The sequence below is a fragment of the Papaver somniferum genome, chromosome 3 (genome assembly GCF_003573695.1).
Source record: "Papaver somniferum cultivar HN1 chromosome 3, ASM357369v1, whole genome shotgun sequence".
Taxonomy (NCBI): Eukaryota; Viridiplantae; Streptophyta; class Magnoliopsida; order Ranunculales; family Papaveraceae; genus Papaver; species Papaver somniferum.
Window position 1 is genome coordinate 32,743,441 of NC_039360.1, and position 26,913 is coordinate 32,770,353.

The 26,913-nt window shown below is 34.9% G+C and overlaps 1 non-coding gene across 1 annotated transcript; it reads right to left on the minus strand.

Annotated features, from left to right (window-relative positions):
- Window positions 1–9,924: 9,924 nt before the first annotated feature.
- On the minus strand, window positions 9,925–10,014 carry LOC113362506. The gene has a single exon (XR_003365758.1). It is a non-coding gene; the product is annotated as a small nucleolar RNA Z101 (small nucleolar RNA).
- Window positions 10,015–26,913: the final 16,899 nt, after the last annotated feature.

Consider the following 26,913-nt stretch of genomic DNA (forward strand, 5'->3'; position numbering starts at 1 on the left):
CAGTTTAGTATTTTATGGGACCATGGTTTTGTCCTGGTCCAGGTGTCCCATTTTAAACTGTCCATTCTATAGTCTAAAGGAACCATCTTCTCCTACTGTTTCAATATTTCATTGAGCGCTGAATGGAACAACATATAAGTGATTTTTTGAGCGCCTAATGATCCACCGTTTCAATCTCACTGCTACTTGAACTGCGGGCAAATGCTAGGAGAGAGAAGTAGCAGGTAGAGGTGTTAAATTTTTTCCAACACTTATTTTTTGATTTACAGCACTTTTTGGTCAATCTAGAAGTTCAATCTAGCTCATAGGGGTTAGCCTAAGACACCAACACTACCAGAGTCTTCTTATAGACCAGGCCATCTAGGCTATTGCCCAGAGTCTCACAGTGTTAGGGCCCAAAAATTTAATTTTCCTACAATTTTTTTTTATAAATACAACCCTAACTAAATGCAATTTCCTTTTTGTGTAATTAGCTAAATACAATCGTAATTATTTTTTGTAATTTTCTTTTATATGCAACAGAAAAACATGTTGATTGTTCCTTTCGCCCTGATAAATTTCTATTAATAGGCGAATTTGAATATTTTTAACAGACCTTCTAATATTTTTGGTCAGATTACGTCAGATAGTCACCTTTGTAATATAATTATTTGGTTTTTATGAGTCCAAGACATTGCAACCTGAAAAACTTGTTGGCGAGATGGTACAACCATAAATCCATGTATCGCATCAATTTGTCTTCTCCCAAAAGAACCGCTGCCTATACCGTATACTTCAATGCTATACTTGAACCCCCCATAGATTTTAATCAAGTTGGTATCATTGTGGTGGGTTAACTTTATCCAACAACTTCGGCATCAGGAGATTATAAGATTTCCGGACTTACGTACACCTTGCCAAATGGGTTTAACCCAGATTTTTGGCTTGATTCATCTAAAGGTTTATCCTCGATCTTTCTGGATCACTTACAGAATAATTATTATGATTAGGGTTTGAATAATAGGTGATTTAGTGAAAAAGAAAGATAAAAAATCCTAATTAAAATCTTACGGTTACGGTAACCATAAAAAAATGATTATGGTGGGCTTGGTTGCAAAATTCACAATTCCAAGTGGCATTAAAAGTTTCAGGATTCATGCAAATCCCTCGTGCATTTGATAACTCAGTTAAAATACCTAGGATTCATATAACTTACTTATTTTAAATCTATGTACTGTTTGGCATTATCCTCAAAATATTGAAATTATATATATGGAATTTTAGGATTAAAAAGTGGGTCAACAAATCTCTTGATAAGTTTTCCAGAAAATCTTAGGGGAGAGGGGTCAGACTTCATATGGAGGATTTGCTGGAAAATTGATTCTCATAGTTTCCTTAAATACAAAAATTTATTTCTTTGGTAAGAGTTAGACTTGCAATGAGGTTATTTCCACAATTTGAAGTTGTAAATTATTATTAGCTCAAGTACATTCTATTAAAAGAATTAATACTAAAGATAACTTCAAATTACTAAGAATGTACAGCGTGTACAAAGAGGCAGTGTCTATAAGAAGATCTAAAATCTAAAATTTCAAGCTAGATAAATTCTTAGAAAGAGCTTAAACTTTTCCATACAAAGGAATTAGTTAAGAAAAAGCAATTCTTAAGTGTGTGAAAAGTTTTCTTTGAAAATTAAAGAAAATTGAATGAGTCCAAAGCTAATAGTTTATTAGGTTGACGCGTTTATCTTTTAAGTCCATGAACTCAGGTGATGACTTCGTGAACTCATAAAAGAGAAAATAGAATTCAGAATATTTATAGGTTCAAAAACTCAAACGCGAATGAAATTATATGAAACATTAGAGATTTTAGGTTCGCGAACTCAAATGCTCAAAAAGTTGCAAGATAATTTTTCTTGTACTAGGTTCGCGAACTCACCCTTATAGGTTCATAAACTCAAATTGCATTAAGCCTTAAGATATTTCTTCAATAGGTTCGCAATCTCAAATGTCAAAAAGGTCTCAGAAGAAATTTCTATAATAGGTTCGTGAACTTTCCTATTTAGGCTTGCGAACACAATTGACTTATTGAGTTTAGTTTTTGAGTTTTAAAAGCAATAAATTCACGAAATCGGAACTCAAGTAAGTGAACATTATTAGTGGTAAACTACCAAAAACAAAATTTTACAAACTCAGAATGAATTTGAAAGTCTTGAGATTTACTTTTAAACACTTGTGCTTTCTCTCAAGCTTATTTTCGAGATCTCGATAAAAAAGACCTTGGGAAGTTAAAACATCACTAGACTTAACAAAAGCTAATTCTAGATATGATCTTCTTGGAATATGATCATTTACTAAAGTCCTCAACTTTTGCTACGATAAAGATATATAAATATAATATAGAAAAGAGTTAGAAAAGAACGACCAGTCTTCATTTTTTTACCTCGATGAAGTTTCTTCAAATTGAAGTCTTCTTCATTTTTTCATTCTTCTTGAGTAACTTGGAATATCCTAGGAATCTTTTATCTATTCTATCCCAAACTGAAGCTGACTTTAATAAGCTATCTCAAAATATATTTTGACATCCAAGCTTGAAAACATGCTCGACATACCAAGGTATGTGTGTTCAAACGAGCATTCACTCTAGCACACCTTCTTGAACGAGATTGTACATATATGTTAATATTATGCTTGAGTCGATAAATTCGAATATTGTTCTATTACCTATTATCAGGCATATTTTTTTCATTCGCATACAAAAAGAATTCGAGGTAATAGGTGTTTACCTATATTATACAAATTGTAAATTCTTCTTTACACATTAAAATTCTTTTAATTAACATTTGCATAAAATCTAAAGCGAATTTCAATTTTTGAAGAAATTTTTTATATTTTTCAAAAATGACATATGAAATTTATAGCATGATTTATTCTCTTGCATTTTTATTTTTTTTGAAAGTAAACAAAAAATCATATAATAACTATGATAGGAATTATAAAAATGATATAATTTATGCCTTAGAAAAAAAACAATATAACTGAAATAAAAGACAATATCTGCAATTTCTCACAAGCCGTGTGAAAAAGATAATTATTCCTCACGATACCACAAGAATTCTCTTAATTAAATAATCATTGAAGAACTTATTCTTAGCTACATCATTGTATCCTCTGAAGTATGTTTCCACTGCATTGTAACACTTAATAAGAAATGTAGGGTTTCGATTTCGGAAAGTTTTATAGTACTTCTGGAGATCTACCCCAAAACGTTTCTGTGAATCATTATTAAGTCTTGCGAAATGACATAATTATTCCTCAGATACCTCGGGAAGTCTTGAGATGAGAAAGGTTCATAAGCAAGCGGCCCAGTACCAAGGTCATTACTTGACCACAAACCCACATTCCAGTTGACCACATGTATTCCTACAATTTCGCCGTACAAGTCCATGTCGTCGTCGGTAATAACCCCCGCAAGTGCTTTTATTCTTTAAGAGTCCATCCAATCCGCTAAACGACACAGGAACGCCATACTCTTTCCTGCAAGGTTGTGAAATTGTAAATCACGGAGCGAATCGTTTTTTAATTTTGTGAATCGAATCGCATATTAAAGCGTGAATCGAAGATTTATGGTCGATTATTAAACCGTATATTTTCTTATAAATAATACTGAATTATGCTAAGTTTCTCATAAAGACCACATTCTTTTGCAAAGCTTTGGTGCTTTATCTAATATATACAAATAAACTTTGTTAAAAATCAAAAAAACCAAAGTAGATCACTGGTTAGAGATTACTGTTATGACTTTGGTGGTCTTGCGTTCGACCCTCCACCCCCTCATTTCACCCTTCATTTTTGAAAACTAATGTTTGACTTTAGGAATTAATCAAGAATCGTAGTTAATGATAGTTGACTACACGATTCAGTGGAAGAACGATTCCACAATGCAATTCAAATCGATCTGCTTCAAAATGAATGGAATCGTATAATTTAAATCGTGAATCGTACGATTCTTAAAACCATGCTTTCCTGCATCCCACCAAATGGGATGCCTCCGGATACATAGAGGATATTTTTCGAATTCGCGACATAAACTTGTACCCCTTTCAAATCTTCCAATAAAGTCCTGGCCCTCCGGGTAATTGATAAAGCCACCAAGACAATGCCTTGCAATGTTTCTAAAACTTTAAAAATCTTGTACCCAGTCATTAGTATTATAAATTGCGCCAGCAAGCTTCACCGAATAAACCCCTCGATGATCAAATTTTATAAAAACATTCTCTATGGTAATATTACCATGACATACTTCCTGGATGTTTAATTCTTTAATAGCATTTCCCAATGAACTGAAAACTAGTTCATCAGTTCATAGATGACTGGGATATAAGTAATTATTTACCATATATTTTTTGTCTATGCTCTGCAAAGTACGATCATATCCATCAAATAAGTGATATACTTTTCCATGAAAGCTTTCTTTTCCAAAATAACGAAGTATATGATCAAATGCACAACCTTCGTATAAAACTTCGGGAATCACTTTCCCAATTTATATATCTCCAGGAATTAACCAAGCAGTAATTCTCAGACTACCGAGATTACCACGATACTCCTTGTAGATGGTGGATTTTCGACAAGGGCAAATCGTAAAATCATAACTATACATATTCTGGATCCGGCAATTGGATGAATATTGAGACTCATGTCTCTCAATAAGGTGTGAAATCTCATGTCATAAAACCTCTGACTGAGAAGGCCGTCTCTCAGAGTATATGTAGATGTGTAGTCTCCCAGCTTAGGTCACGACACATCTCATGAATACTGAGAAATTTCAGTAATTATTTCTGTATATAATCGAAATATTGGATGGTTCCTAGACAGCATGCCTGCTAGTATAGAGCAACAACATCTTCAGGATGCAACCAGGTTTTCCCTGACTATACATGAGAAATATGACACTCCAACAAGTTCATATTGCTCAACTTTCAGACAATTAATGCTCCTAGATAGGAAGCCCTGCTAGTATAGAGCCCTCAATTAATTATCTCTAATCGTAGTTGAATATTCAACTATATTCTACGATTCTTCGAATGTTTCGTTACTTTAATTTATGGTTTTCCCAGCATAATTCCATGGGTTAGTAATAGATATTCAACGTACAGGCATCTGAGCATCGAATAAGCCCTGACTAAAATGGTGCAAGTGTGTTTAGCAATAATGCACAGACCAGCATCTGAATGCGCAGACGAGCATTTCAGAACACGAAGGAATGATGAACCTATGCAAAATAGGAAGAAAAATAATAATAATAAAATATTTGCAAAGGCGCCAGGGGACTGGGATCACCAGCCGGCCAGTCATGCCGTGACCAGTCCCGCGCCCAATTTTATATTTTATCATATTTTATTATTTTTCTCTGATCTCATGAAAATCCTTTCATTTGAGCAAATCTCCTTCGTTTCAAGGAAATTTCCTAATCTCATGATATTTCCTTATGTCAAAGAAATAATAAAATTAGGAAAGGTGTCGCGGGACCAAGCCACTAGCCGGCTGGCCGTGGCCGGTCCCACACCTCACGGTTCCTTATTATTTTATTATTTCCCTCATCCCATGGAAATTCCCTGATTTCATGAATTTTCCCTAAACCCATGAAAATTATTATAAAATTAGGGAAACCGTGGGACCGGACTCTAGCCGACCGGTCACGCCCTAGCCGGTCCCGCACACCCCTTATTTTATTATTGTTACTTGTTTTGTTTTCCTCATTCCATGAAAACTCCCTGATTTCAACAAAATACCTTGGTTTCAACAAATCTCTTTGATTTTATGAAAATTCCCTAAAATCATGAAAATTACATAAAATTGGGAAGAGTACCCTAATACCGTGCCTGTTGGCCGGCCGGCCATGCCCTTGGCAATTGCCACTCCCAGACTCCATCAGTCCCTATTTTGTTATTATTTTATTTCTCTCATCTCATGGAAGTTCCCTAATTTCATAAAACTCTTTAGTTTCATGGAATTTCCCTCAATTCAGAGAAAATACATAAAATTACATAAAACTTGGAAAAATGTGTGGGACCGTGCTTGTCAGCTGGACATGCCCTAGCCGTGGCCGGTCCCACGCGTTGCAATTCCCTATTTTATTTATTATTTTTCATCATCTCATGTATTTTCCTAGTTTCAGCAAAATCCTGGATTCTGCATATTTTCTCAAAATGTTGCTCAAACGCGTATCGAAAAATATTGAAACTCTTAGGACTGAGATACGGACACTATGGTGATACGGGCACATCCCCTTGACCGACCAAGGGTGGCCCTAAGGCTTGCAAACAGTCGGTCCCACGCGTTTTAATGATTTAAACCTAATTTGCTCAATTGCTCATATTAGGTTCAAACAATTGAGGGTTTGCTCAAACGACCATCAATTGGTCCCACGGCCACCAAGGGACGGTCTCATGACCTCTTGGTCGGTCCCTCATCTTTTCATGACTAGGTTTTATTATCTGACGCTCACACAAGCATTATTTCAATAAATGATTAAACCATCATTTAATCATTCTTTCACCAACTGGTCCCTAAGAGACTTTGGTATTTTGCTCATTCGAGCATCTGGGCATTACATGGTGGACTTATCATCCCAGGTAGCCGGTCCCTTCGCTCTGTGCGGTTGATGATCAAATAAATCATCAATTTAATTAAAAATAGGGTTTTTGAATCCAGAGCTCTGCAAAAACGTGATTCTGAGCAGATTTAAATACTGATAATTTTATGTTGATCCCATGATCAACACTTTTATTTATCATACTCGACCCAGCAGCCAGTATCTTAAATTAATATTTTATTTGGTCCTGCTACCAACAATTTATCAAACGAGCAATATTTTCTCAAACCAGCAATATTTGCTCAGACTAGCAATATTTGCTCAAATCAGCAATATTTGCTCAGATTAAAGAATATTGGTTCAACTATCAATATTCAACAATTCAGCAACACTTGCTCGTCTTAGGTTATCAACATGATAATGCCTCGTCTCGGAAGACATTTAATTCATGAGTTTCAGAACATTTGAAAATCATGTTCAACTCAGCAATACATGGACTCATCGTCCCATAAAGTCATCAACTGAATCCACAATCACGAGACATCAATCGTGTCACATGGGGGGATATTAACTAGGGTTTTGGTCTGGCGATCTACGGCACGTGTGTTCATACACACTATGAGAATGTGAGCAAGTCGTGCAATCAGTTGGAAGAGTCAGCAAAGTAGTGGGTGGAATGTTAACCAAGTCTCTGCACGATAAGCAACTGGTTTTGACAGGATTTCCCACTTCCCCACTCTCTGATTCCAGTAACTGTCACACTTCATGGGATCATGGTGTTTTCAACTTAGCAATATAAAAGACCTCTGAATCATGATTGAAAAGGACAAGAATTTCTCGACAAGTTCACACAAACAATCTTTCGTCTACACGAACTCATCGTCTGAGCAATCACTCTCAATTGAGTAAAATTCAATCATTCAGAACTTTCCTACGCTGAATTCACAACACACCTACAATCTCATATCACCATTGATCTCTCACATTTCTCAGCTTCCCTCCTACAAATCAACCCATCCTCTCTTGTGACCGAATTGAATCTGGAACGGCCATTGTTCTTGGTTTAGGCCGGAGTCCTACAGATTGATCTCTCGAACTTAAAGCACTCCCTTCTTGCAGTGCATCTGTGTGAGGTTCAATATTTCGCTCGGTTCAAGGAGTCTCCACACGGAAGTCTCCTCAATTCCGTAAAAACCAGCAAATCGTTCACTACACCATTTTTTCCGATTCGAAACGGTTTTTTAGCGTTACGAATCGGGGTTGTAACGGTTCCTGACCGTTACGAAAAGGGGTGCTACAATTTTTTCGCAACGACCCTTGTAACAGCTTAGAGTCGTTACTACGTGGTACCGTCGTAACATGCTCAAGCCGTTACGAATTTATTTAGTAACAGGACGTTGTAACAAGTTAAAGCCGCTACGAATTTTTTTGTAACTGTAAAAATATTACTGTCGGTCAACCTTGACCTGGTCAAAATCAGTCAGCAATGACCAATTTTTATCGGATCAAGGTTGACCGGCAGCTCATTCTCGACCGGGATACGCCGGAATTCCAAATAAATACACATTTCATTCTACCGATCATCCATATCTAACAATAGTTTCAATCAATTCATACTATACTCAATCAATTCATATCTACACATTCATATAAAAAACACAAGTTTTTCTAAGTACCAATTTTTTTTTTTTGTTAAGTATCAAATTCTGAGGGAATACACAGATAGAAATTTACTAACTTCCAAAGTTCAGTTCATAGAAACTTAAAAAACTTTCTAAGTTCATAACTTATATCTAAGTTTTCCCATGTCACATGCTAACAGGAACAGAAACACGACTCACATAAAAGCCTTCTCATGCCGCAAACTGCTGACCAAACAACCCAGCTACATCCCCACAAGATAGACGCAAGATATACTGAGAATGTAAACTACACAAACCATGACATATACTCTTTTTAGGACTTGTAACCTACAAATCTACACAAACATGACTCACATAACATCGCGAGATCCAATTTCAATTCTTAAAGGAACACCCTTATGACAAGAAAATTCATTTCTAAATATTATGAGAAGAAAATACTAGGAATATGAAGGAGAAACAACTGGCATGTTTAGCCAAACTACGCAGAGAAAGCAAACATTTGAAGACTGAAACTCAGACACAACAAACATTGGAAGATTACAATACCTTTAATTTTTTTTGCACAAAAGCATATTGTAATTACAAAAGTAAGAATAAAAAAAAAACTACTATGAAAAAGCATTCAACATATAAGTTATCTTTTATTGATCATCTGAAATGTATAAGAAACTGCATTCATATACTTTGGCAATGTGCGACTTGAGAGATCGAGTACCTTTTTAATATTTATCAGCACCTTCATCAAACACACCAGAACTTCCAACTCTGAAATCCAGTTGTTTTTGATGCTTTAATCTACGACGCTCATCAAAACTTTCCCACCCTTCAAACTGCTTGTGTGACATAATACTTGGATACATAAGACTATCACCTCTTGCACAATTTTTAAATAAAAAAAAAGAATCAAAAGTCAATACCTGACTGAGAATATCAATTGTGATTTATGTATTATGAAGATCAAGAGTCGAGAGCTGGGTGCACATTTTGAATAGCGTGGAAGGAAGGGATTTGAGGCCATTATTACTCAGATGCAGAGCCTACAAAACATGCGACTAAGTAAATGATGATATGATTCAGATAATTGACAATGGTAGGAAAAAAGAAGATTGGAATACCTTAAGATACCGTAAACTCCCAACTGTGTCAGGCAAGTCTACCAAGATATTTGATGCAAGATCAACCTGCACCAAGAAAAAATTTCAGATCACAAATCCAAGTTATACTTGTAACAAATACGAATTTTTGGATAGTAAAGTAAGATCAGGATACTCGTGTTCCTGGCTGCGCTACCTAGCTGTCTTGTTGGAAACACAGACATACAAGTTATGACTGATATGCGCGCTCAACAATATCCTTCCTCTTTATTATAAAAAATTTGTGTGCAATCTCAGCACAAAAAGTCCTGAATCAGGTAAGATAAAGGTGACAATTAAAAATCAATACCAATACCATAGAGAAGAAAAAGAGAAACCTAAGCACAGAGAAATGCCGGAGGAAAGTGAAAACTCATCTTTACATGGTAAATCTTACTACAAGGGAGATGAAATGGAAAGTGGTTTTACCTGTTGTGCATCATCAACAATTTGAGCTCCTTGACATTGTGCACTATAAATTTATTGAAGTCATTGGGTAGGAGGTAACACCCTTGAGATACAGATATCTTCAACTTGGATAGCTCGTCCGACCAAACCACACCTCTGAAATCAACCAAAAATCTCTAAGGTGTTAACATCAATGAAATATTTGGACGCAAATTATCCATTTACGTATGAAATTTCCTCATTTGCCTTTTAAATCTACAGTTAAAGCATAATAAATGTTTCATTCAAAACAAAGACGTCGTTGAAAGTAATGAAACTATAGAAAGAATGATAAGCTAGAGCTAATTATAGTCAGACTTTAATTGAGGTTGGTTATTACTCTTAAAGATGAGTTACATGAAAACTTTTAAACTTATTTCCATTAGACTAAACCCTACCTGTCATGTATAATTATTAAAGATACATAAACTTAACAATAAACCTTATTTTTGCAATGAACAATACATACCACAACTGAAATTGTAAATCAGAATCAGAAATCTAATATGCTCTCAGTTCAGATTCATAAATAATAACAGATTCATAAATAATAACTATGTACATCATATTGAGAAGGTTTCTAGTCTGTTTACGACGATTCAAATCAAACCCTAATTAAATATGGCTTCGTCTGTAGAAAATCAAACCCAACCCTAAGAATTTCAATACCAAATCAACGAGTAGCAAGAAACCCTAAAATCGATTGAAATACCGAAACCCTAAAATCTAATTTACAAAACCGAAATCCTACAGATGATAAATACTTACAGAGATCTGTGAAATCGAAAACCTAAGCTCGCTTAACAGACGATTGAAGATCAATTCTTCAAAGATTAGATGATTTGATAACAGATTAGAGAAAACCCTAAAACTGGTGATGATAAAACTGAAATCGAAACCCTAAAATGATGATGATGACGACGATGATGATTAAAGAACTGAGATCTTCAGTTGAGAAGAACTAAAATCAGATGTGGTTAATCTGTATTCATGGGGAAGAGAAGAGAAATGGGTTTACTCGATGAGAAGGGGGAGAAAAAAAGAAAGAGGAAGGCAAACGAGAAATGTAGTTCACTACTCGATGAGAGGGGGATAAAATCATATCTTTAAGGGTGAAATTATCCTCTAGTGTAATTCATGTTGGGTGGAAAAAAATGGCACATGGCTGAATGGCACACGCGCAAATACACATGTTACCCGAGTCTAGTGTGACCAAGCGTGTGAGCAGCACGCGTAAACAATTAGCCTATTACGAATCATAAAAAAATTCGTAACGGCTTCAGCGTGTTACAACCAGGTTGTAACGGCTTTTTGTAACAGAAATATTCGTAACGGCTGCTGGGCCGTTACGAATTTTAGTTGCGAATTTGGAAAAACGGTGTAGTGGTTTTTCCCCATCTACACTCTCAAATGCCAGAACTTCTGTTAGTGGCAGAACCTAAATCTACGTAAAGGGGTGAAAGAAGCCGATCTTCCATGTGCATCCCTGAATTAATTTTTCCCTTCTCAGGTAAAGAGAGATCTCTATGGTTTTACGTACCTGAGAGAAGATTTTTTCTGCCGACTTACAACAGTTTGGTTTTTTCCTTGCATTTAATTATTTGCATATGAATAGTTTTATTTAACTATATATACGAAAACATTTACTATTCAAAGTACTACTAATTTAATAATCAAAATATTTCTCACTTGTGAAAAATACATTGTGCCGTTATACGAACATTTGTTGATGAATATCTTTTTACATATATTTTTTCTACTGCGATATGATTTATTTTATTTTCGTATAAATATTTTTTTAACATATAATATCATTATAAATTTGGACATTTTGTAACCATTTTTAAGATATAAATTTCTTAATTTCAAATAATTCATATAAAAAATAAATATTGGTTTGAAATGCTAATTATTTTACCAACGCCAAGACAGGAAGATCTTAAAAACATATATATTTTTTTATATTAGATATAGGTAAACATTCATAGGAGGGTCAAAGTGGAATGTTGTTTGGTGAAAAGTCATATTTTAAAGGTTGTATGTGCAAACGCTATTTTTTTTAAAATAATTTCTTTTCTAGCATACTGGATACACATAAAAAGCCCAAATTTAGAGTTCGCCTAGAGCCTCCGGGAACGGTGTGACGGTCCTGAACACCACCATAGCTCAGCTAACATTAGGGACAACAGAACTTCGTTAAATGACTCTCCTAGTTCTATCCAAAAGGGTTAATTAATTCATATGCACCCGAGTAGTCTAACTATATTTGATGTACAACAGAAGTATGGAACTCAATATGAAGTGTGAAAACACCACTAAAGTACAAGTTAAAATTAGAAACCAGATAGTCTTTCCCTCAAATGCGTTTCTGTAATCTAATTCTATAGAGACATGTTTCATGCTTCCTCCAAGACCATTCTTTAGGATAAATACTACAAATAAGAATTGAATACTTTTTTCTGATATAATTCCATCACATTAAAGACTTTCGAGAGACAATACAATTTCTATTCAGAAAGCTAAGTACGTACTTTAGACATATGGAACTAACACAAATAGTGATTAAAAGAACCACAATCGAAGTTTCAAACCAATGACAAATGAAACTTATTACTACCACTGAGCACAAATTGAAAGAAATTCTCATAAACCCATATCAGCATCCATTACCAACAAGAACAAGCCCCATATTTTTCATGAAGAACCTTTGTTCCAACATTAATAGCATGTTTGGATACAAATCAGTTTCTGACTTCTACTTCTCGAGAAGGAGAAGTCAGAAGCAAAACAATTTTGCTTCACAAAAAGTTACCTTTTCGACTTCTATAAGTCGTTTTGAAATTTGACACGCAAATCGACTTCTGACTTTTCAACTTCTACAAGCCGAAAAGCTACTTCTGATGTGCTATCCAAAAAGGCTATAAGAACCCTAATTCGTGCATCTATAACTCAAAAACAGAAAGAATAAATTCCTTTACCTTAATTATGAAACTCAAGTTGATAAGTACCCAACTTCATGACTCTTCAATCCTTCAGAAACTCACGACAATCATCACCATTCATCTTTGTAATGATCAACAACAGCAACAACAACTCTGCTTCTTCAAACCAATTTCCTTGCCACTTCCTTACATTCAAAACCTAGAATTTTTTTTCTGTAGATAACTAATGAAGGAAAGTGTAAGAAGAGGAAGCAGTAGACATAGTGAGTGACAGAAGTAAAACGACTGCATGCTTGCGCTTTGGGAACCCAAATTTTGGATAGGAGCTGCCAACTGCTAGGTTTTAGATTTAAGGAGCCACCGATTTATAAAAGCATCGTACACTGCGTTTTAATAACTTTATATATTACAAAAATAAAATTCTTTTAACCTACCTAATGGGTTCGAAGAATCACAACCTGAGTCAAGGATATTTATAAAGTGAGTCGCTTGCAAGAAAAAAAACAAAACAAGTGAGTCTCTCATATGAGACGGGTTAAAATATAAACACTTGTAACTCATGTTATTAGTGAGTATCTAACTTACTCAAATGCCAGTCTAAGCTAAGATTACTTAACATATCAACATTAGCCGCTCATGTTATTGTTCAACACCTAACTTATTCAAATGCTTACAACTGGCATCAACATCAACGTAGTTTATTCTTCGACTTACTAAAATTTAACTCACTGACTGACTTATTATTTTTATTAGACTCGATATTATCCGGTCTTTTAATTTAATCATTGAACAGATCAACTGGATTCAACAAGTCGTTATTACTACTTAGCCAATAATAATAGTGACACTCAAACTTTACTATTAGTATTAGAATGTGTTAAACGGGGGATATCACAGAATTTTGGTATGGCGGTCGACAACAACATGAAGTGTGGAAGTACACTTATGATAAGAAAGTAACTGAGTATTAAGAATTGTTGATAGAGATTAAAAAAGTGAGGAGAGTAGTGGTCGGAAATAATTTTTAGTCTTTCATAATCTAGCGGACACGACTTCACCACAATCTCCATAGCTTCCATTTCTCCACTTATTCGTAATTTTCACTTCTTATCGAGAAATCAGTATGTTTTACTACAATTATAAATATAAACTCAATCTATTTACAAGGACATCACAGACTTACGATTAAAAGTATAGTCCTCTACACAGTAGTTCATTAATTCCACACTGCAAACACACCATACACCGATCTCTCATACTTTCTCTGCTTACCCCCTATTTTTTTCACATTATTATTTTCATCTTAATATAATTGGAGACCACGGCGGGAGATCAATATTTCGGGTGCAAAACTCATATCTCAATTTCTCAAAATGGATAGTCTAATATCAGGTTCAGTAATTTCTAATCCTAACCTCAATTCTGGTAATACTAGTGGTGGTTTTTCCTGATATCACTCCTCTTAGTAAGATAATCCAACAACGGTAACACCAATTATCCTTCCTCTGACCCTGCTTATGAAGAGGTCGAAAATACCTGCAAGCTCCGCCAGCATAGCTGATTTGATGCAGAGACATGAAACTCCTGTCAAGACACAATCGGATATGGCTAACACTCAGAAGGGGGTACTTACCTTCTACAAGAATCTTTCGGAGAAACTGCTGCCAGAACAATGCCAACATCATATGGAATAAACCAGAAATGCTTTCAAGTCTAATGTTGATGGTAGCATTTCAAGGGTACACATACAACACGAGGATGAAGCTCGTGTTCTTGCTGACCGTGGACAAAAAAGAATAATAAAAAATCCAATTTCATTACTCATGGGAATCTAGAACGACTCCCACAAAATCGTGGAAATGAGGGCTCGACTTTATTTCATCCATACCAATCAATGTAGTTAATATCGGTCGTACCAGATGATATATCAGGATATATCAAGTATTGGTGTTTAACCTAGATGATATACAAAATATCGGCGATACACAAATATCCCTATTAGAGCGACTTATATCGGTCATAGTATCAGCCGATAATATCGGTATAGATATAAATGTATTTATTAACAATGTTTTTTTTCGTATTTTTGTTTTGATTGTTCTTCCTATATAGATTATATGTTTGGGAATGTCCGATTATCAAGTAAAACTAGTTTCATTGATGTTTTTACATTATAAATGTCTTCCATTAAAACTTTCAATAACATAATTCACATATACCTATAAATTATAAAGTTATAAATTTAATTGTGTATCGGCAAAAACCGATATAATCAGTTTTCTAGGTGTATCGCACCTTGCCGATACGAGACTGATACATGATACTAACTATTTTATCTGAGACATGACTTAGATATAGTTTTGGTCAACTAATATTGACAACAAGCTTGAGATAACAAAACTTGTGGGTTCAACCGAGCAATGCTCTAACAAAGAGGTAATTTGATGGAACCATCTTGTACCCATACCTCCGACAACTCAATCACCTTTTTTATTTTGAAAAGGAGAAAATTTGAGAACCTTAGGGATTCCCTTGATTGTTCCTTGGTTGTTGCTGACATGGAGCTGGAACTAGAATTTTGGACGTCGCTGCTTTTACTTGATTACCATTCGAGGTGCTCGCGCGGATGCAGGTGTTAGGGTAAGGGTTGGTGCTGGAGCCTACAGTTTGGTTTGTTATGTTTCTACGGACGCGAATTTTTTCTTTCCTCCTTAAGTGACAATGCCTATAAATGGTTAATATTATAATGTTAACAAGGCGTATACTACCAAGAGTCTCACGATCTATTTTGTTGGAGGCCTCATGAAGATCATAGAAAGTTTGTAAATGTAAGTTCTTAACAGATTACGATAAACCGGTATCATCCGTTGATGCAGAGTTCGACTAGTTGCAACTCGGTTACATTTGGAAATGTTGGTTCTAGTCAAAACCGAGTTGTAACTAGTTAAAATCTGCATCAATGGGATGATACCGATTTATCGTAATATATTAAGAACTTGTGCTTACAAACTTTATCTGATCTTCATGATGCCTCCAACCAATCAAATATTGTTGCACCCACTTTACTAAAGAGAACCGGACCTGCCACAAATGAAATAGCTCGTGAGACTCTTAGTAGTATATGCCTTGTCAACATTATAATATTTAACCATCTGTAGGCATTGTCACTGAAGGAGGCAAGAAAAAAGTCGCATCCGTAGAAACATAGCAAACCAAATGGTAGTCTCCAGCACCAACCCTTACCCCAGCACCACCATCCGCGCGATCACCTTGAATGGTAATCAAGTAAAAGCAGCGACGTCCAAAATTCTAGCCTCAGCTTTGTGGCAACAAAAACCAAGGGAAACACTAATGTTCTCAGATTTCCTCATTTTCAAAATAAAAAAGGTGATTGAGTTATTGGAGGTATGGGTACATGATGGTTCCATCAAATTACCTCTTTGTTAGAGCATTGCTCGGTTGAACCCAGAAGTTTTGTTATCTCAAGCTTGTTGTCAAAATTAGTTGATCAAAACTATATATTGATTTCTAGTCTACTAAGTCAAGTCTCTGATAAAGTAGTTAGTATCATGTATCGGTCTCGTATTGGCGAGGTGCGATACACCTAGACAAATGATTATATCGGTTTTTATTGGCGATACACAATTAACTTTATAATTTTATAATTTAAGGGTATATGTGAATTATGTTATTGAAAGTTTTAATAGAAGGCATTTATAAGTAAAAACATCAATTAAAATAGTTTTACTTGATAATCTAACATTTCCAGATATAAAATCTGTATGGGAAGAAAAACTAAAATAAAAACACGAAAAAATATTGTTAAAAAATACATTCATATCCATACCGATGTTATCGGCCGATATTGTGATCGATATCGGTCTATCTAATAGGGATATTCGTGTATCGCCGATATTTTGTGTATCATCTAGGTTAAACATCAACACACGATATATTTAGATATTATCAGCTAGTACGACCGATATTAACTACATTGGTCTCGGACTAGGTTAGAATTTGTATTCGAGTATCGAATATCACCCTTGAAGACTGAAGATCGACAAAGACATTTGGAAAACTTCGGTATCAGGTATGTGGATATTTAACCATTATATTTTATTCACCATCTTACCATTATATCTGTTGTGACTATGTCATATTGCTTCTAGTGGATTTACAAAGAATAAGTTATGAGTCAAGCTTGTCTTGTGAAAAATGTCGAAATATGATTTAGCAAAGATGTTCAACATTCCTTAACAATATTAGTTCTATGAATAATTTATGGATCAACTGAAAATTGTCTATGCAAATGATTTTATCAGTTGTGAATGTTTTTGAAAGCGCTGGGATACCAAAATACACCACCTACTTTTTCTTAGGCAATCTATATGGAAAAACTCAACACAACTCCGAGAGTAAAACTTAATCAAGGAAAGTGCCTAGAGGTATCTCTCTCTCTTTCTCTCCCTCTGTCTTGTTGTTAGAACGTTTACAGAATTGAATCCCTGAACCTAACTACAAAGAGAGTTCTTGGACGGTACCAAAGACCAATATCCAAGGATCAATCAAGTCTTATCCAACTAACAAGGTTGGACCTAGATATTGTGATTGATCAATGCACAACCTGTGATATTTCAATTATAAATATAAATAATATAATGCGGAAAAAGAAATAACACAGGCACCAAAAATTTTGCTAAGGAGGAAGCCGCAAAAGCAGAAAAATCCCAGGACCCAGTCCAGATTGAACACCAAATTGTATTAAGCCGCTACAGACACTAGCATACTACCAATTAAATTATGTCTAGAATGTAGTTGAGCCCGAACTCAATCTCCCACTGATTCAGGTATAGTCGCGCTCCTTATGCCTCTTGAATCTCAGCATGACTCCGCGCAATTAATTCCCTTAGACGGATCACACCAACTAAGAGTTGCTTCAACTCAATTGAAGACTTTAAACCAAATTTTCCCACAGATTAAGCCTATAATTGATTTCCTGACTTATGATCTAAACAAATGATCAGATCAAACGAAAGATCCAGGTGTTGGAAATTGATAGCAATTTAGACAAAAGTCTGGCTATCCTTGAAATTCGGACTTATGTAACCCAAAGTGCAGCCTAGATTATTATTCACCTCACAAGTATAAAACTTGCGGAATCAACAAAGTATGAGACGAGGATACTTTGTTGATTACTATCTATCTTGATTGATGGAGCAAGGATCTACAAACAATCAAGATCAGGATACTCAAGTTATCAAGATAAAAGATAACTGGACCTGGCTTCACGAATCCCGCCGAAGTCTTTGTAGTTGCTAAACCCTAAAAGGGTTTGTGGATAGGACGACTCTAGATAAAACTAGGACACACCAAAAAGTAGTTTCAGGATTCAAAGATCCTAGTTGCCAAGAGTTTCCCTTATATAGACTTCAAAGCCTAGGTTTCTTTAGGTTTAAGCTAAGATAGATTTGGAACCAAGCAAACAATATCCACCGTTAGATAAAAGCTTTTAGTCTTATTCACATATACTAGATATACACTATGGTTAGGTAAACCGAAACCGAACCGTGTATAATGACTATGTTCAACATGGTTACCCAAACTAGCCGATTTGAACTTAAAATCTTAACACTCATTTTCATGTTCACTAAGACATTAATATTGAGTCATAATCATGTGATCTAATGAGTCTAATGTTAATTAGTGAATTGATCAAATGCAAATCACTTCACAGAAATTATTTAATCGTAATTGAATTATAATCGACATAGTTTGTAAATGTATAAAGTACAATTACTTAAATAGTTCATGAATCGGCTGAGTTACAGTACGCGGACCGGTTTGTATACTTATATACAATTATCGAGTTCCGGATTCTACAGAACCTTTTAGTTCATAAACCAGTTTGAAAACTTATGCAATTACTGAGTTCCGGACTCTACAGAACTTTTCAGTTCACGTACCGGTTTGCAAACTTTGAATCAAATCAAAGTTCCGGGGTCTATAAAACTTTTTAGATCACGTACCAGTTTGCAAACTTAAGACCTTTGTTGGTTTCGGAGTTTACAGAACATTTCAGTTTGCATACCGGTTTGGTACTAAACTGGTTCTATAACATAGAACTGTATTGGATCGTATACTGGTTTGATTATTTAACCTGGTTACCTTACCACAGTTCCCAAATGGTTTGTATGCTAATACACATTCCTATCTGGATCATGAAATAAATAGATTTTCCCATGATGTACATACGAAATCACACAAATCTGAAAGTTGATATATAGCTACTCCACTACGTGTACGAATACATGTATTACGGCTTCAGACATATAACAATTTTCTCAATTTGTAATACTGATAACACTGTCTTGTATTCAGAATATAGTAGTTATATGTTTATCTAAATAGATTCAAAACATTCCTGAATAACATCAATGACAAATATCACTGTTCCCGGCTATTTTCGAATGATAAATTTGAATCATGATTTGGTTCCGAACAATAAATTTTTCTCCACTGATGTGATTTGTAGATAGTGGTAAAAGTGGTTCGATTCTCAGACTTGTGAAGGATATTAATTAGACTTAAATCCTAATATTAAAATATAAAACTCACTAAAAATTATAGCAAACTCAATCAAAGATGATATCAATACTAAAAGAAACACTGAGGCTAAGATTCCACTATTTTCCAAGTTCAAAGTGATTAAACCAATACTTATATTTATGCAATTTTCTTGTTTAATTTGATATTAAAATATTGCAACAAGTAGATTTTCAAAAGTAATAATTGTAAATACCAAGTATGAAGCATCAAAAGTCTTAAAACTAAGCATACTCCATCAAAATAGATCACAATCACTCAAATAAAAATCATATTCAATAATAGTTCAAGGAAAATAATCACATAATTATTGCAAATAAAAAGATAAAATAGAATATACCACTTTTTGTTGGAAAAATAGCTTCCTCTATCGCCTTAGCAATGTGGTTTAGCTCCTCATATTAATCATGATCTCAAAATATGTGTTTGTTGCTCAAAAGATGATTAAAAGAGTGAAAAGTAATAACACAGACTGTTTGCAACAGTGTATTGGTGTTGCAAAACAGGTGTTACAATGGAACTGTTACAGAAAAACTGTTGCTTTGTCGCTGATTTTAAAACCCTAGAATAAGACTGCCCTGAACAGCTTAATGTTCTCCAGTTGTTAAACACCGACACTTTTCTGCGACTGTCTACCGAGGGTCAATGTTCTTCGCGTTCTTCTTCTTCAACAGCAGCAGCAACAGAAACAGAGTTTGGTAAAGCTCTGATTTCTTCTTCTCTGGCTCTCCTTAGATTCCCAAACTCTCTACACCTCTTCTATATGACCCAAGACATCTATTTATATCAAAAATACCGATTAAATATCTCCCAAATCTTCCAAAATCTCTTTCCTTCTCTTCACGGCCAAGTTGCGACAATTTCTTATTTTAGGATTTCTACGCGTTTCTGAGCTTTCCTTTTTATTCTAAACTCTTCCTTAGATAGATACAAATCTTTGGGAAGGTTTACAGCGTTTTAATCACTCTAAAATTCCCTAAAACAGGTCACACACGTGACTTTCCATATTTTCTTGTTGTGAGAAAATCCGTCGATTGAGCCCAATCTAATCGATTTAAACACCCATATCAGATTCCTAGACCCATAAGGAGTCTATCCTATGAAAATTAAAGGTTTAATCGACCTCAATCTCCTCCAAATCACGATTGCCAAAACTGCTCTTTAACTGCATTTTGTTTCCCGCCAAAATCCTTTTTTTTTGAATGTTGAAGATGGTTGCCCCTTATCCAGAGTAGGGGTGCGATTAGAAACTGCCTGGAAATAGGATGCCCCTTAGTAATTAGGTTACCCCTTACCAAAGTGAGAGTCCGAATAGCAAATGTCCTCCGGGTGCTTTCCGACAACTTTTCGAGCCAAATTTTTTCCAAAAATGTTTATTAGCCAAAAATACCTACAAATAAATAAAACACCATAATAAGTACAAAAATGATCCCTAACAATATATAGAATCGAGACAAATCGGACACAAAAATGTGTCTATCATCCACCGAATTTGATCAAGCATGAACAAATTTTCATTAAGCTTAGTCATTATATTTCGAGAAATTCATAAACTAAATAATTAGTTCTCGACTCGAGATTCTTGTCTATGCAAGCTAGTCTAATTAGTTATGCGACAATCGTCTCAAGGATAGAAAGGTGAATATAACTTCAGAAATAGATGGTTCAGTCTTCACTTACCTTTTGTTGATGAAGTTCTCCAAAAGCTTCGGTTGATCTTCGCCTTCAAACGCTAGAACATAAATAATGACTGGCTCGTATCTCAACTCTACTATCCTAGACCGAGACTTAACTAATTGTAGATTCGAAATCAAGATACATTTTTGACAACTAAATTTTACAACAAGCTCTAACAGTTTGTGAGTTCAACCGAGCAATGCTCTAACAGTTTGAAACATCATACGATAAAAATATTGAACTCACTGATATTTCTGCTTAGGGTAGGTTAGCGAATAAGTTCGCAAACCATAGATATCTGAGTTTCAGAAATACAAGAAGGTTGGTGAAATATTCGCAAACCGCAAGTTCAGTTGAGTATAGTTCACGAACCGTGGTGAACTGAATCTCAAAGTTGGTATAATAGGCTAGAAGTCAGTGAACCCGGTTCACGAACCGCTGCAACCTGGCTCGGAAAGAGCTATGCGGTTCACAAACTGTCCCACCAACTGTCCCAGTTTATATTTTGTCAAATGCTGAAAGACTTATTTTTAATATGTTTATCATTGCAAGAACTCCCTGAAATATTTCCAAGACTTCATTAATCACTTAAACACTAATGTTTCTGCATCATGATTAAAATCTTAGATGTTTAAATGAACATCAAATTGTTTTTAGTTTTTTGGATAAGTTGTCGAACCGAACAGTCATTATACACGGTTCCGTAACCAGACCAAAGTTTATATTCTTCTATTGTATTTTTCAATAATAGAGTTTCTTGATTCTTAAGTTATCTTAGCTTGAATTCTAAGCAACCCCCGATCTAGCGAAAACTATAAATAGAGATGCTCTTTAAACTGGGAATTTCAATCCCCTCACACTTTGTGTCCTAGTTGATTCTAGAGTCGTCCTCTGTTGACCTAGGTTTCCCCTGAGAAATATGAATAGGTCTACGACTAAAAGACTTTGCTTTGGGGATTCGTCAAGCCAGGTCCTACCATCTTTACCTTGATAGTTCGCGTATCCTGATCTTGTTTTTCTGTTATCGAGGTTTTCGTAATCTTTTTCAGGCAAGATAGATAGTAATTGCAAATATCTCTTTGTCTCAGTCTTTGTGATTCCTCAAGATAGATATCTGAAAAATTGATTTTAATTGATCTTTTGAAGATTGTTCTTGAGAGGTGGTTAAGAATCTAGTGTTCTCTTCGGAAGTCGTAAGTTACGGATTTGTCAAGCTTGCTAGCCTTTTGTATTGTAAGCAAATTTCCTCACCTTGATCTTTGTTCTAAACGGAAATCAAATAACTTATCTGTTAGAGGAAGATTGGTATCAAAAGTCTTCACTTAGGCTGAAATAAACTCTTATGCTGTAAAGGACGTCAGCTAAGGGAATCAAGTGCTTAGAGCCTTACGATCAGGAGATGTAATGAGCGTGACTATAATTGAATCGCTTGCAGGGAGTATTCGGTCTCGACTACATTCTGGTCCGAAGTCTGATAGTAGGATAGTGTCTGTAGACGCTTAATACAGTATGATGTTTAAATCTGGACGAGGTCCTTGGGTTTTTCTGCTATCGCGGTTTCCTCGTTAACAAAATTTCTGGTATCTTGTGTTTTTCCTTTTTCGCATTATACTGTCAATTGGATTTACACAGATTTGTACGAATTCAATCTAAGTGGATACGTCCTCTTAATTATAATCGGTTACGAGACTTGTTCCTTTATCTTGAAATATAGATAACAAGTTTAATCACTTGGAAGAATTCTGATTAGATTATTTGGATACGACTAGATTGATTTTTGAGATCGTCCAAGTACTCTACTTAACAATCAGTTTCACGAACTCTGTGTCTATACACATACTGATTGAGTAGAGGTTGAGATATAAACTCTATATACATATTGAAGGATCATTCAGTTAGTCTACTTGCTATTATATGAAGTTTTGTCTATATAGGTTGTCGAACAAAAAAGTTGGGTGTATTTGGTATGATCCCCTGCGTTTTCACTCTTGTTATGTGACCATCAACTGCCCAGAAAATGGCGTATCCCAATTATTTTCATTTACACGGATTCGTTAATCATTAATGACCAGTCAATGTAATGGCCTGAAACGCATACACCATAAAAAAAAGGTCAGGTGAGTTATACTTAGGGACTTATTAGAGCATTTCTCGGTTGAACCCACTAGCATTGGTATATCAAGTCGGTTGTAAAATTTAGATGAAAAAACTAATTCTTGATTTAGTCTCCTAAAAGTTAGTTTCATACTAGATTAGGTTTAAGAAGTAGTAGAATATAAAATCAAAGTTATCCTTGAAGAATGGAGATTGAAGATTACACGAAGACATCGTGGAGAACTTCATTAAAGGTTATAACAAACACTTGATTCTCTTTTTTACCCTACCTCTATATTAATCGAAACAAGTGCTCATTCAATGGAACAATTCCTATGATGGTAAATATACACTTATGTATACACTCGAGGATATTTGAGCCCAAGACTTTTGTGAGAATGACCCTTTTTGTTGGAAAGGTCCTCATATTATAGTGAATGAGTATACACCAAGAATCACTCTATTCCGAGTTATAACGAATAAGTTATGAGTGCTTTATTAAAGCAACACTTATTATGTGTTTCTAAGGAATTTAGTGAATATGAAATTGAACACAAACTTTTGGAAAAAGTTCGTGAACTAAAACGAGAAATACATGACTAAAGGGATTTTTTGAGTCAAATACTTGGTGTTTCCTTTTCCAGACAAGGTATCTTTGTTTGCAAGCAATCTAGCCTTGATCATTCACTATAAATAGAGGTTTCATGTAACCTAATGTGTTGTGAAAGTGGTAAATAATATTTGTTCATGATTTGTGAAGATTTTGTTTTAGACTTAGTTTCTAATGCTAAAATAAAGAAAATTAAATTGAAAGTGATTTCAAGATTTAAAAACAACCAAGACTCTGGATTCCACTACTATTCATGATTGAATGATGTTATAAAGATTTCAAAGTAACTATGAAAGTTGTTTTAGACTGCTTGAAATCCAATCAACTCCTATTGTAAAGTAACTACGTAAACATTAACATCGATTATAAATGAATTTGTAACTACTCATATCATTTCTTATATATAATCAATTTCTACTGCTTTGGTGTCTTCTCATTTGTCTTCAATCAATATCTTCATATGACTTTCCACTTTTTGTTAAATCTTTATTGTATTTCTTATGGTTTGATACCAAGACCTCTAGCTCACATAGTTTTCGCCTAGAATTTCCATATTAAGCATTCTAGTATACGACAAATTTTGATTTTGGTGCCTATGAAATGGTATACCTTTAGAATTGGTTCCTAGCTTTGTCAAAATTTGAGTTTGAAGCCCATTCAACGGATTGGCTTTGTTTGAACGTGTTGGATAATAGCCATCCAGTTTACAGTTAAATATGTGAAATGACAAACTAAGATAGTTTAGCTAGACAAGAGGTTTATAAGCTTTGGTAGATAAAAAATTGTGCAAACATGAATATAAGATACTCTGGATTTGCGTGTGAATTTAAATATATGACCTTACATATTTTCATCTTAATTGATCATATATGTTTGTATGGAAATGGTTTTAAAAAGATTAATGAGTTCAAAGAATAGAAGTTGAATAATAGATCCATGAAGAACATAACATATTGTGTGAAGAAGGAAATTTACTTATTATGAACTCAGTAGCCATGAGAGAAACTTATAAATGACCCTTCAATATATCTAAAAAGATCACAAAGATCTCTTTACAGAAAGAGGCATTTCCTTCTTCCTGTCTCGTTGTCATCAATGGGTCCATTTCCCCTGCTAAAGTTCCACCAGTTCCTTGAGTAGTTCTTCGTCTTGTATGATGATCTCCATGGAGTTCTTGAGCTCAACTACACTTTTTATCCTAGTTCGATACTTAGCTATAGTAGACTAGAAATCAAGACTTATAGTTTTGATCACTAACATTGACAAACATGTTTGAGATAGCAACGCATGCGAGTTCGACCGAGCAGTGCTTTAACAACCCACCTTCCTTTTTTACTCATTAAAAACTCTCTCTGTAATTACAATCATTCTATTATATATCACATACAATAATTGCTTTACAAAACAATCCTTTCCAGAGTTTGAAAAGTTATCAACATTCAGAATGTCGAACTGGTGTGATTGGATCAAACATTCAAATTGTCGAATTATGAGTCATATCTTCTATCAATTATTAAAATTGATAGGTTATTAGAGTTTGTGTATGATTAATATTTTTATATGTTAATCCTATTCGAATTTGCGGGGAAGCAGAAGATTTGAAAGGATATGTATAGTGTTGAGGATAATAGTTCCACATAGACCAATCCCATAGCATTGATCCTCCATATAATTGGATGGGCCACTCCACTCATTGCCAATAGTTTTTGAGTTGGATACCCACATTCTATCATGGTATCAGAGTTATCCTTGAGCGAGTAAGTCCAACGGCGACCCATATTTTGTCCACGATGTAGGCCCAAATTCGTGCTATACCGTGGAGGGAGCTACCGCATGAAGTAGAGACTCCAAACTCCTCTCTACCATGATTGGAGCCACCCCTACAAAAGGTCAATGTTGGGGATTAGTCTCAACATATGATCTTGGTTTCACAACTTCTTGTGATGCCCAAACAAGAACATCATGAAGTTTCTCATTCCTTATACGGAAACGACATCTCCTTTCCAGATGACCTTTATTTCCGCAATAGTGGCAAACATAAGGAATGTTCTTACCAAGATCCGTGTGTGGTGACTTTGGAGGTTGATATACTTTACTCTTTTGAACCTTAACTGCCGGTGAAGGTATTTCACTTTTTCCATCAGTGGAAACCTTTTGTTGAGAAGAATCACTAGCCTTGACAAATTTTACCTCTTTTCTAATACTTGGAGGATCTATTCCCTTATAGCCCAATCCTCGTGTATCACACTGATTTTTACTTGCTCCTAGCATATTGGTTAATTTGCTTGAACTAGTATTGAACTTTTTCAAGTCATCTTCCAACATCTTGATTTTATCAAGAGCAGCAGCTAAATCAGCCTCAAGACGTTTTTCTCGAGCGAGAAAAGCACTTTCTCTGTCATCAAAACTTTCTTGCTGAGAGTTAATCCTTCCTTCAGTTTCTGCAAGTTTCTCTTCTAACAACAAGTATTTTTGATATACACGATCACATTCAAGTGACTTTATACTCAGGATTTCTTCAGTATCTTTGAGGACTGATTCGCAAGAGCGATTCCAACCATAAAGACCTCCGTAAATCCTTTTCAATTTCTTGTTTTCTCGACAGAGAGGAGTCAGAAGAGGTGTGACATGAGAAGTAGTAATCTTCTTCATTTTCCACGAATCCAAAAACTTAACATACTCTGAGACTTCCTCATCGACATCTCTATCAATATCTGAATCACCTTCATCAGAAAGTTCATCCAACTGTTCTTCTAGGAGTGTTTCCCAATCAGCACTTTTTACATCAACATAATGTTTAGATATTGACATAGATGTGACAGTTCTCTCAGGTGAATCCAAGCTTTCAGAATCATCTGGTAGTTTCTGAACTGGTGCGTTATTAAAGATAGACTCGTCCATACTCAGATTGCTACAAACACATACTTATAAGGTCTTTGAACGTGTTTGCCTGCTCAGATACCAATTGAAAAAGCGGGAGTACAACAACCGCACCCAATATTTCGATTAACAATATGTATGGACTAACTCCAATATACTTTAAAGAGAATCAACTAGACTCAATCTTAATAAAGTATATCAAAGATTTATATCTGTCTTTCTCGATTCAATTCTTACTCAAGCAAATAGAAATCTGCGAGTCTAATTAAATACAAGAGAAATCACTTGAACGGTACCAAAGACCA